The sequence below is a fragment of the Miscanthus floridulus genome, chromosome 8 (assembly GCF_019320115.1).
Source record: "Miscanthus floridulus cultivar M001 chromosome 8, ASM1932011v1, whole genome shotgun sequence".
In the NCBI taxonomy this organism is placed as follows: domain Eukaryota; kingdom Viridiplantae; phylum Streptophyta; class Magnoliopsida; order Poales; family Poaceae; genus Miscanthus; species Miscanthus floridulus.
This window is the reverse complement of record NC_089587.1, coordinates 55626346-55639864: the sequence shown is the minus strand read 5'-3', so window position 1 is coordinate 55639864 and position 13519 is coordinate 55626346. Positions and strand designations below refer to the sequence as shown.

The 13519-nt window shown below is 42.3% G+C and overlaps 1 long non-coding RNA gene across 1 annotated transcript; it reads left to right on the top strand.

Annotated features, from left to right (window-relative positions):
• The first annotated feature begins 1350 nt into the window (after positions 1 to 1350).
• On the top strand, positions 1351 to 3921 carry LOC136472127 (uncharacterized). Its single transcript, XR_010762273.1, has 3 exons — positions 1351 to 1827; positions 2687 to 2723; positions 3396 to 3921. It is a non-coding gene; the product is annotated as an uncharacterized lncRNA (long non-coding RNA).
• The last annotated feature ends 9598 nt before the right edge of the window (positions 3922 to 13519 follow it).

Genomic DNA, 13519 nt, shown 5'->3' with positions numbered 1-13519 from the left:
GTAACACCCCTAAGTGTTGATCAAGGTCATTAATCCTAAGGGGAATTTCCTATGTGCCATTAAAAAAGATCGTAATGCCCTGTGTGCCTCTAAAAAAGTTCAGCGGTCTTTAGCGCCACTGCTCTAACTTTTTCGTGCCCTCCATGCCACTTCTGTCAGTTTGGGCTCTAACGCCGTCAAACTGCAGGTGTGAAAAGACAAAAAATACCCTTAAGTCTAAATATGTCATTAATTTTTTGAGCATCTTAACGACTTCAAATGAAAAAACTCAAAACTAGAAAGTTGTAGATCTCGTTGAGATCTCATTGAGATCTATAATATTATTTTTTTTGCAAAATTAAATAAAAATAATTTTTATATGAAAATTATAGATCTCAATGAGATCTATAACTTTCTAGTTTTGAGTTTTTTCATTTGAAGTCATTAAGATGCTCAAAAAAATTAATGACATATTTATACTTTAGGGCATTTTTGTCTTTTCACACCTGCTGTTTGACGGCGTTAGAGTCCAAACTGATGGAAGTGGCATGGAGGGCATGAAAAAGTTGGAGCAGTGGCGCTCAAGACCGATGAACTTTTTCAGGGGCACACATGGCATTGCGATCTTTTTTAATGGCACACAGGGAATTGTCTCTTAATCCTATCCATAATCATATATCATTGTAGTAACCGGCAAGTTTAAAAAATCAAGATGTATATAAAATATAAAAATATTATTTATTGTTAATTGTTTGCAATAGAAGATAAAAATACACACAAGTGGGTATATATGAATAACAATAAATAGGTGTTATAATATAAGTGGCTGAGTTGGGTATTAAGATAATAAGTAAATAAAAATACATTTATATATACACACATATCTTATTTTTAGTGTGAAACTCAATCGTGCCAAATGTACATATATATTTTTATCTCTCTGCTTGTATGGATATAATTGTTTGTACACATGACAAATTGTTTTCTGATTAAAGGTTTAATTAAAAAAATAAAAAGAAAATGCCACGCACACAACATAGAGATGAGGAGCGGCGAAAAAACCACTATAGTAAAAAGTGCTTAAACAATATCTAACACAATAGATGAATGGTGTATAAATATGTATATAAATATATACATGTATAAATATGTATACCGTGTGTTGTAAAACTGTTTAAATTGTATACAAACTTGACCCCTGCCAATATATTTTTTCTTTCTATAAATTGACATACTTATATGTTATAGGTATTTGCATATGTATATAGTTTATATATGCATAAAATAAAATAAAAATAGAAAAAAGAAACAAGGAGAAACACACGCAGACCATTGCCCATGAAGGCCCAATGCAGCCGAAGACCATCCGTTCATCCCTACCCTACACGGTCTTTCTCCTCCTGTCCGCTCTCTCTTCTCTTCGTACTTGTCCCTTTCCCCGACGCGGACGAGGCGACACCCGACCCCGACCCAGACCCAAACCCTAGCACCTAGCAGTTCAAGGCCGCGGCCGGCGGGCGAGGCGACGTGCGGCTGTAGCCGCCGGCGGGCACGCGACGTCGCGACTGCTGCTGCGCTTAGGGCTGGGCGGTGGCGCGGAACCCGTCGGCGCGGGGCTGCGAGCAGCGGCTGCGGCGGCGCGAGGGCGGGGCTGCGGCAGTGCGGCCTGCAGGAGGCCACCGAGGAGCCAACGGCCGGCCGGCCGGTGCTGCAACTGCCGCGCTGAGTCGGCCGCCGTTGCCACCACCATAGGGTTTGGCGACAGCTGTCAGCTGCCGGAGTCTGGTGCCCCCTCATTGCCGTGCTCCTCCGCCTACTTCACGCCCAAATCTGGTATCTGTTGTCATGGTGAGCTCTTACTTCTGATGGATTTGTGCATGATTGGGGATCTAGGGTTAGTACTACTGATGGATTTGCGCATAGACGTACAAGTGATTGGCATTCTAGATTAAACTCGTATAGAGCAATCCTACATATTTGCCATTAGCAATTTGCCACTGGAATTTGCAATTGAAATTAGAAGATGGCGTTGCAGCAGGCCTTCTAGATTAAACTATTTGGGCTCTTATGTATTCAAGTATCCGATTTAATAAATCCATGCTGTCAGAATAGTGTTTTACTCGTTTGATTTTATTTTTTAGTGCAATTTACAATGAAAAAGGTCGAACCTGTCATAATCAATATAGAAGCCTATAGTTATGTAATCCCAGGGAATCAAACTTAAATAGAGGAAGCTGTGATCCTTGGTCAATTATTACTGAACCTTAAACTCGTATGGAGTAGTTGTTTTTTTCCCTGAAGTGGTGCTTGGTTAGAGACAACAATGGTGGTAAAGCAGCAAATCTGCTTCTCTAGGTTTCCTGAGCGTAAACTCTTGCCCATTTGGGTAATAAATGACCATTTATTTTGAATATACGCAGTATAAAACAGATCTATAATTTACTTTTCTACTAATTTCTTTCTGGTTAAATGCTTTTGTTTTGCTGTTTTTTTTGTCTTTATATCCAGATGACATCAGCTGTATTAGTGAGGTTCAATTCCTTAACGTGATCATACTAGAAAGACGATCCAGATATTGGATGCCCTCTAGCTATTTATTCCAGCTTTATTTAACTGCTCTCCGATGTCCCCCCTTGCGAAATCTTCCTTTTTTTCTGGTGCTTGTGTGCTTATGCTTCGTTTGGGCCTTTGTGTTTGATCACTGCAGGACGTGAGCAACATCTGGGAAGGTCCCTGACCATCAGGTTTATAAGATCCTGCTTCCAATTTCTTATCTGCATAGATGTGTTCGTGTTGTTTGGGGATACCTGCTGCTGCTTTCAAGCTACTGGAATATGCTAGATTTAAACATGTGTAAAGCATAATGCAAGCTCTCCGACACCGCTAGCCGCAAGCTTTTCCTGCAGCCGCAAGAACTCAGCCAGCATTTTAGAACCTTAGAACTACTAATTCAACCGTGAACTTAGATAGAAATTTTCTTAGAAGTGAAAATTTTATTTGTGCACTATGAAGACCTGTAATGAACTATGACTCTATGAGTGGTGTGCATTTGTGACCTCTTTAATGCTATCCTCATAATTTTTATTTGTGAGAATTGTGACCCCTCTTCCTTGCTGTGCACCTGTGATGTTCTCATGAGATATAATAAGATATAAGTTACTAGTTTGGTACCTGTCAAACTGCCTGTTAAAATCACTAGTTTTGATTGGTTAATTGTGAGCAGTTCCCAATGTTACATTTGAACAAAATATCTATGCCTGCTTGTTGGTGTGTACCGTACTTCTTACATTTCAGTTTTTCATATCTCAAATTAGTAAATGGAAACAAAATAACAGTACATTTGAACTATTTAATTGCAATTTATGCAACTTCTGGGCTCTTGATACATGCTGTTGTGTGTTTGCTCTTTTATGCAGGCCTCTGGTTGTGTGCTGTACTCCGCTATGCCTACTGTAGCGCCTCCAAACAGGTATGCTTCTGTGCGCTCTCGTGCATTAGTGTACTGAACAAATTAACCGTTTTATTTATGCTCGAAGTGTACTGAAGCGTGATCTTTCAGCTTGTGTGCTTGCAATGCACTGAACAAATTAAGCACGATCTTTCAGCTTGTGTTCCTGTATTAGTAGATTTGACTATGCAAAGTTACTATTTTTTGAAAATGTAATGTTTCTATTATATCTCTGAACTTGGGATGCTGCTGCCTTGCTACGGATGTCCCCCCTTTAATTGAATATGCAAAGTTAGTGTATCAGCAGATATATATATCAGAGAAACACTATGTATTTGTGGGATTAATTTTTGAGTAAGTGCTAACTTAGATTGAAGCAAGGAAGGCTAAGCTGGAGTTCGGGCTCTTGTTTTCCCGTTAAGAAAGGAACAAAGGTTTTACCAGGATTCATATTGATAGACTTAGAAATGATGTAGATAGACTTAGATGTTACCTGTGACGCTGTATTTTACTTGAGACTTTTCCCTGTGTGCCCTTATAAAAGATCGTAATCCCCTGTGTGCCCCTGAAAAAATTCAGCGGTCTTCAGCGCCACTACTCCAACTTTTTCGTGTCATCCATGCCACTTCCGTCAGTTTGGGCTCTAACGCCGTTAAACTGCAGGTGTGAAAAGATGAAAATGCCCTTAAGTTCAAATATGTTATTAATTTTTTTTGAGCATCTTAACGACTTCAAATGAAAAAACTCAAAACTAGAAAGTTATAGATCTCGTCGAGATCTATAATTTTCATATAAATTTTTTTTTTCATTTAATTTCGCAAAAAAAATAATATGATTTTTCTAAGATATATTAATCATATCAAATCATATTTTTTTTGCGAAATTAAATAAAATTTTTTTTTATGAAAATTATAGATCTCGACGAGATCTACAACTTTCTAGTTTTGAGTTTTTTCATTTGAAGTTGTTAAGATGCTCAAAAAAAAATTAATAACATATTTGAACTTAAGGGCATTTTCGTCTTTTCACACCTGCAGTTTAACGGCGTTAGAGCCCAAACTGACGGAAGTGGCATGGATGACACGAAAAAGTTAGAGTAGTGGCGCTGAAGACCGCTGAATTTTTTCAGGGGCAAACAGGGGATTACGATCTTTTATAAGGGCACACAGGGAAAAGTCTCATTTTACTTTCTAGGATATATGATTTTTTTTTTCTGAATGGCATTGTGTAAAAGATTCGTACATGTTAATTGTTGGTTGTTTATTTATTAATATGATCAAGTGCATGATTTGTATTCTGATATGTGTTTCTGGTCGAGTGGGTTGTATGACTGTTAAAATGGGCTTTTGTGTACGAATCTGCCATCTCAGTGCCACATCAACATTTATTTATTCCTACCTGGCATTTGTTGATATGGCAAGATGCAAGAACCCGTGACTTCAAAATCAATTGTCATAAATTTTTGTGACTTCAAAATCAATGTCATAAATCTATGACATTAATATATAAACGTCAAAAATAGCCATTTAAGGCACATGGTCTGTGACCCATCCTTTTTTGTCATCTAGATGTCATAAGTGTTGATATGTGACATATATTTTAGATATTATGACTTAAATCAAATGTCATAAACCGTCACATTTCTTGTAGTGATATGCCCCGGTTACTAGATTGGGAGTAATTAGAATCTTACTAGCCTATGCTTGTGTCCACAACATCAAGCTCTATCAAATGGATGTCAAGCGTGCATTTCTCAATGGTTACATCAACGAAGAAGTATATGTTGAGCAACCTTCTAGTTTTGAAGATGACAAGAAGCTCAACCATGTGTACAAGTTGAAGAAGTCATTATATGGCTTGAAGTAAGCATCTAGAGCATAGTATGAGAGGTTGAGCGATTTTCTACTCTCAAAATGGTTCATGATGGGCAAGGTTGACACCACTCTTTTCACCAAGAAGATTGGCAGGGACTTATTTGTGTTGCAAATCTATATTGATGACATCATATTTGGATCAACCAATTAAGATTTTTGTGAAGAGTTTGGCAAGATGATGGCTAATGAGTTTGAGATGTCCATGATTGAAGAGTTGAGTTACTTGGTCTTTAAATCAAGCAATTAAAGAATGGTACATTTGTGAGTCAAGGTAAGTACATCAAAGATATGCTCAAGAAGTTTGATATGAATGAAGTTAAGGCCATAAGTACACCAATGGGAGCAAATGACAATTTAGATAGTGATGCAAGTGGCAACATGATGGATCAAAAGTTGTATCGGTCTATGATTGGAAGCTTATTCTATGTAACCGCATCAAGACCGGACGTCATATTTAATGTATGCATGTGTGCAAGATTCCAATCCTCACCAAGAGAGTAATTTGAAGGATACAAAGAGGATATTGAGGTACTTAAGCATACACAAAATGTTGATTTGTGGTATCCCAAAGGAGCAAACTTTGAACTAGTTGGTTACTCCGACTCGGACTATGCGGGATGCAAGGTTGAAAGAAAGAGCACTTTGGACACATGTTAATTATTGGAAAGATCACTTGTTTCATGGTCATCAAAGAAGCAAAATAGTGTTGCATTATCAACCGCCGAAGTCGAATACATATCCGACGATAGTTGTGCACAAATACTTTGGATAAAGACCACATTGAATGACTTTAGAATCAAGTTCAAGAAAGTGTCATTGCTATGTGACAATGAGAGTGCAATCAATCTTACCAACAATCCGGTTCAACATGTAAGAACAAAGCACATTGATGTCCACCACCATTTCATAAGAGATCATCAACAAAAAGGGGACATTTCAATTGAGAGTGTAGGCATCGAAGATCAACTTGCCAACATATTCACCAAACTATTGGATGAGAAGAGGTTTTGTAAGCTAAGAAATGAGTTAAACATATTGGATTTCTCAAATATGTGTTGATGCACCCCACTTATATGACATGCCTCTCATTCGAGCAATTCAAGGTAAAAGTTAATTGGCATAGCATATATCCTTTGCTAAAGACATGTTTAGTGCATCTAGTCATTCCTCATGTTGTATAGGCTTATTCATGAAAGTCAAATGAATTTGATGCTTGTATGGTACCACTATTGGTTTTATGCTTGACTTGATCTAGTGGTAGCATATGACATGTTTGTGGGCTTGTGAACCTAGTGTTTGATCTAAAAAATGAGCTATAAGTGTTTAACTCGATATGGTACAAGATAACCCTTGAAATGAGGTGTGAAGATGCTTGTCCTGGATCAAACAGTGTTAAATATCTTTGGCAAGTGTTCTAGATTTGAGCTAAATTTAGAAAAATGATCCTCACCCTATTGATGACATTGGTAATCTTAACCTATCTAAAATTGAATCTTTGTGATCATTTGATGACAAAGGAGAAGAAATAATATACAAAGATAGTGAAAAGATGACAAAGGGGGAGAAATATGAAAGTAAGGGGATCAATTAAAATTTTGAGCACACAAGTAGGGGGAGCAAGCTCATAAACTTGATTGATGCATTTGAATGTGCATTTCATATCTTTGCTTGCATGGCACAAGTTTTAAATTAAAATTCTATGCTTGTGTGGTGTATGCTAGTTGTAGGTTTGAATGATGAAATAAAAAACTAACATTCATAGGTTGAGTAACTAGACTTGTGTTTATATTATGAAAACTAGACCCTTGCTTCTAATGTTGATCTCTCGAGGTATTCTAGTTTTTATGAATGTCTAGTTACTAATGGTGCTAAGGATGACATATTGGTGCACTCCGATTGGTATCACGCTTTAAAGATCCATCTCTTATACCTTAGTATCATTTGGTAGACATTGCCCTTCCACATTTTCAATCCATACATATGTGCAAGCTTTAATCCAAACTCTTAGCACATATGTAGGGAGAGCTAATGCTACTATTTGGAGTTCATGAAACTTGTCCATATCTTTACACATGGTAAATATGCTTAGGCAAGCAACATGGATTCAAATGAATTTCAATTTATATTTTTGTGAAAGGGTTATCATCAATTACCAAAAAGGGAGAGACTGAGAGCTCTAGTTTGATTTTGGTGAATTGATAAAACCCTAAGTGCTAACCTAGTTTATCTAAGTGATCATGAGATAGATAGCACTATTCTAAGTGGTGGAGCAATGGTGAAGATCATGACGATGGTGTGGTGACCATGATGGTCAAGTGCTTGGACTTGGAAAAGAAGAAAGAGAAAAATAAAAAGCTCAAGGCAAAGGTGAAACTTGATAGGAGCTTTTTGGTTTGGTGATCGAGACACTTAGCGAGTGTGATTACATTTAGGATAGGTGGTCATACTATTAAGAGGGGAGCTCTTATCGGACAACTCGATCATCTAGTGCCACTAGGTGTTGAAATACTTGTATTGCATTTTAGGCCAAGTGCACAATCGGTGAGAAGTGATCAACCTTTGAAAAATAATTGTGAAAATGCTAACACACTTGCACGTGATGGTGAAACACTTGGAGTGTTAGCACATTTGCAAAGGTGGTGAAAAAGATGAAGAAAAGGAGGCGTTGTCGAGCTTGGGGTGCTGCCAAGGGGGCACCGCCACCCCCTGTCCGATGCACCACCACCCCTCGGGCGGTGATCGGTAGAGGAGGCCAAGAGTAGAGGGTTGGCCGGGGGGCACTGCCATTGTGTCCGGTGGCACTATCACCCCTAAGGTGGTGCCCACCTGGACATGATAGAGCAAGGCTAGAGCTGAGGCTGGCAGCGGAAGGGGCGGTGTGCACCGCCACCGGTAAGTTGGTGCACTGCCCGGTCACCGCCGCGAGGAGGGCAGTGCCACCACTGTTTTTCACTCGAGAGTGAGGGATGATGAGCTAGTCACCGTCATGGTCACTGCCGTAGGGAGGACGGTGCACCACCTCTTTTATCTAGAGAAGGGGTATTTGGGCAGATGGTGGGGTGGTCACCGCCACCCTGTCCAGTGCCCCAATGGCTAGTTGTTAGCCGTTGGGATGAGCACCGCCATGTCCGGTGCTAGGCATCGCCATGTCCGGTGCCTTCACAGAAAGCTGCTCCAAAGGGGTAACGGCTCTATTTGCTTGTGGGCTTATAAATAGAGCTATTGGCCGGCTTTGGTCACTTTCTTGGCACTTCTAATAGCTGCATACACCCTTTGAGAGCTGAGCACACACTCCACTCATTTGCACACTTGATTTCATCATCTTGAGTGAGATTATAGAGCATCTAGTGATTGCTTAGTGTTCTAGCATCTTGTGACACTAGTTGGGTGATTTGGGCTGGTGGAGTTCTTGTTACTCTTGGTGTTTGCCGACACCTAGATGGCCTGGTGATTGGTGGATCGTCAAGCGGAGGAAGGTGATTGTCTTCGGCTCCGATCATTGTGATTGTGAGGAGTTCTTGTTCCTTTTCCAGCGAAGCGCCAAAGACAACTCAAGTGGATTGCACGTGGCTTGTGGATCCCCATCTTGTGTTGGTTGTGCGGCACCCGGTTGCGGGTTAGGCGTGTGATGCATATTAGCGCGTGAACCTCCAAGTGAGTGAATCATCATAACGGGGATTAGCTTGCCGGCAAGCAAGTGAACCTCGAAGGAAAAATCATTGTGTCTTGATTATCTCCTTGGTATTCATCGGTATTTATTGATTGATCACTTGCCACGGCGGTATACCTCTCTACCACTCTCTTGCATTACATTGTGTCTTTACTTGTGGTAGTTGCAACTAGTTAGTGTATCTCTTAATTGTAGTTCTCTTGCTGTGCTCACCGAGGTGTAAATTAGTGACTTAGCCTTGTTGTGATATACTAGAGATCATAGATTTTAGAATTGGGTAGGTGGCTTGTAAAACAAGTGTAGTGCTAGCGTAAAATTCGCTTCGCCATCTTATTTACTAATCACTTGTCTTAGTGTTGTTATATAATTTTTAATAGTCTATTCACTCCCTCTAGCCATTAGGACCTTTCAACCTTACCCGTGTTTCATTTGTTGCTATAAAGAATCATAGAAACTATTTTTTTACCATGACTTTTTCCCCCTTGTAGAGACCATGTAGATTAATGAACTTCTTATTTCGACATCTCAGTTCACTGTATATAGTGAAAATTTGGTCACTATAATTATTTTTTGATTTTTTTTTGGGGGGGGGGGGGGGGGGGGCATGTGCACCCCTGTTCACTGTGCTAGTGGTGGTGGTGGTGCTAGGCGCCGTGTCCACCCTGGTGGTGGTGCTGCTGCTGCAGCCCTAGGCGCTCCGGGCCAAACCGTTCCGCGTGCCTGCTAGGGGCGCCCTACCGCTGGCGTATGTGGTGAGTGCACGGCGCCGCCATGGAGACCGCGCTCCACGACGGTGTCGTGCCGTTCGGGGTGGATGAGGAGGCCAGTGGAGTGGTCATGCCATTCGGGGTGAATCTGGAGGCCAGTGGGGCCGTCGTGCCGTTCGGGGTGGATGAGGAGGCCAGTGGACGCGGCTGGCATGCCAGATCTGCCGTGCCCTCTATATTATCTAGCTAGTTCTTCTGACCCACACGAAGGAGGGTGTCATATATGATGAAAATTTGGTCATTATAACTATTTTTTTTTAATTTTTTGGGGTGCATGTGCACCCCTGGTCACACTACAGCTTCGCCCCTACCGCGAAGGGAAGCGAAGGAGGGCATCCATGGCTCTGACTGTCAGTGAAATCAGTGGCAACCGCGAAGGGAAGCGAAGGAGGGCATCCATGGCTCTGACTGTCAGTGAAATTAGTGGCAGATCTAGGATTTTAATAGAGGGTATGCCACAACAAAAGTTTCATATGCGTTTCGAAAAAAATCATTTCCCAACTCTTAAATAATTGAAAATTCTGCATTGCAATTCGGTTTATGAGCAAAATAACATGAGTCTTCAATATAAAGATTAAATTGTAAAGTTGCATAAATAAACCAATATAAATAGTCCAAATATCATACTAACAATTCAAAATGTGCAAGAAAAAGCTTGCAATACTAATGGTTGAAAATATGCATAGAATACATAAATCACACTCACACGAGGCACTGAGACGTGAGATAAGAGTTGAAAAGTGTTTTAGAGAATGCAAAACCTCTTGCTACAGTCTCTCCCAATTTGAAGGCGGGAGAGTAGCTACGAGAGATTAGGTTCAGATATTGTAGAAGAAACAAAACGACAAAAGTGCATATTTAGGGCTTGAGTGGTTGGCTTCCAAAATATATCAAGCCGAGGATTTAGCGAGCCATGATTTTGGCTATTGTCTGGTTTGCTATCAAAACTTGGCAACCTCTCACACTTGGCTTGCCAAATCCATAGTAAAATTTTTACCCAACTTTGACTTGCTAAATTTTTGACATGGCAAATTTTGACGGCAAACCAATCAAGCCCTTACATCTTAAGATTATATTACCTACTTGCCTACTACTCCTACATCCGCCTCTACCGCTCGGAGATAGGACGTTACTGGCCACCAGGCGCTCGGCCTCACAGCGACAGGGCATCAGCCATGGGGTCGTCGTTAGTTTTCATAGCATGGCCCGTCGGTGACTCGACTCGTCGGTGCATGCATGCGCATTGGTGCAGTTGCATGTGCGGGCGCCTGGTGACATCGTCGCACCGGGTCGATCGAGCAGCAGCAAGAGCAATCGGCATTCCGCTGTTGGCATCGATCGAGCATCGAGGCGTCGCCCTGTGGCTGTGGGCCGTGCGGATGTGATCGAGGTGGCGTGAGGGAGTCCAGACGCCTGGACGGCGGCCGCTATCGATTGTCTAGGTAATTTTTTTACGCATGCATATGATGTTGTGAAAAGCTCGGCTACACCACACGGTACGCCAGTGCATATCAGGCATACCTGCTGGATCCGCCCCTGACAACTGCATGTCCAAACTCATGGCACCCAGGCCAAGGGTGTTTGGTTTCCCGGCAAGTTTTGTCCATGTCACATCCAAGACACTAATTTACAGTATTAAACATAGAATTACAAAACTAATTACATAGATTGAGACTAATTTGTGAGACGAATCTACTAAGCCTAATTAGTCAATGATTTGACAATGTGGTGCTACAGAAAACATGTGCTAATCATAAATTAATTAGGATTAATAGATTTATCTCGCTAATTAGTCTACTCCTGTGCAATTAGTTTTAAAATTAACTCATGTTTAGTTCTCCTATTTAACATCCGGACATCTGATGTGACACGGACTAAACTTTAGCCCCCTGGATTGCCCACCATCTCACGATGCCACTGTGCTTCTCAGCTTCAGGCCCTGTTGCCTGACGTGTTACAGTCCTTTCTCCCCGCAACCTTGTCATCCTCTGCGTTTAGATCCAGAGGCTAAAGTTTAGTCGTATCACATCGGATGTTCGGATGCTAACTAGAAGGACTAAACATGAGCTAATTATAAAACTAATTACACAGGAGTAGACTAATTAGCGAGACAAATCTATTAAGCCTTAACTAATCCATAGTTAGCAAATGTTTACTGTAGCACCACATTATCAAATCATGGACTAGTTAGATTTAATAGATTCGTCTCGCAAATTAGCCTCAATCTGTGTAATTAGTGTTTATAAGTTGGATTACAAGCTAGGTTGTTTTTAGTACCTAGCAACTTATTTTAAGGTAACGCTCCGTTTAGGGTGTTCGAACGCTCCGTTCCCCCATCGGACACATCGAACCACCCACACAGACAAAAGTTCTGCTCGCTCCCGCTCGCGCCGGTGCCCTCGCCCAAGCAGATTCGCCCCGCACACTATAGTGGATCGACGGCACCGAGGCGTAGGGCCAAGCCACCGTCTTCGTTGCCTAGCTCTTCAGCCACGTTGGCCTTGTCCTTCCTCACCGCCATCCCCGAGCTACAGCTCCCAAGTAGGCCTGCCGCGGCTGACTCCACCATGATGGGGCGTCTCCATCTGACTGCCACGGCCGCCTCCACCTCGTTAGGGTGCCGCCATCTACTGTCGCGGTAGCCTCCATCATGTCGGGTGCTACGATATGCGGTCGTGGCCGCCTCCACCGCGTCAGTTCGCCACGCCTCCCGTGCCATGTTGCGCTGAGAAACATGTGTTGCAAACATATATTCCAGATGTTTCAGAGCTATGTTGTAAAAGTAGATCGGGATGTTGCATATGTTGCAATAGTTTGTACACGTATGTTGCAAGCGTCTTTTCCTAATGTTTCATCTGTTTTTTCAGACGTATGTTGCAAGTGTTTATCTATATGTTATATATGTTTCACACGTATGTTGAAGTGTTTTATCTGGACGTTGATTATGTTTGCAATGATTTTCAAGTGTTTCAGCTGTCTTCTTTTATATATTGCAAGTATTACATCTGGATGTTTCAAAAGTAGATTGGGTGTTGCACATGGGATGCGCGTGGAAAGCGGGAGGGGGAGCGAGCGGTCCCCGCATGGGCGCGCGATGTAGGCGACGTCCGGGCAGTGTGGGTCCCCGCATGGGCGTAGGTGGGCGATGTACGAGCAGTGCGTGTCCTTGCATGGACACGTGAAACGAGGTGTGGAAATAGACTGTGGCCATAGGCGTCAGTCCAAACGTCCAAACGCTAGCAGTGCCATTATTTTATTGATCTAAATAGGGTCTGTCGGGTTCATAAACCTAGGGTCCCTCGCGGACCAGCTTTCCAACAAAGACTCGGCCCAAGCAGACAACGCGCAACTCATGGGCCGGCCCAAGTATCTAAATAATAGGCCAGAAGGGCGATCCAATAACCGACCGGAAGGTCTGGCCGAGAAGGAGCGGCGCCCGTTTTCTGACTCTAGCCCACCTCTCCGATCGGAGTGCTCACTTCGGTCTCCAGCCCGCCCCCAGACGGCCTCTCCGACCGGAAGGCCTGGCCAAAGCACTACTTCCGACTCTGACCCCACGTCTTCGACCGGGGTACGCCAAAACCCTGCTCGCTGCTCTTCTCCGACTGGCGCAATTAGAGCCGACTGGGACCAACCGACCGGGGACGCCCACTCAGAAAGGACCAGGGAACGAATGAAGAAAGCAAGGCAGGGCACATAAGTCAAACCACGATACTAGAGACCGTACCCTGTACACCTGCAGAAACATTACTCTGCAACCTCCCTGGCACGACAGAGCCCA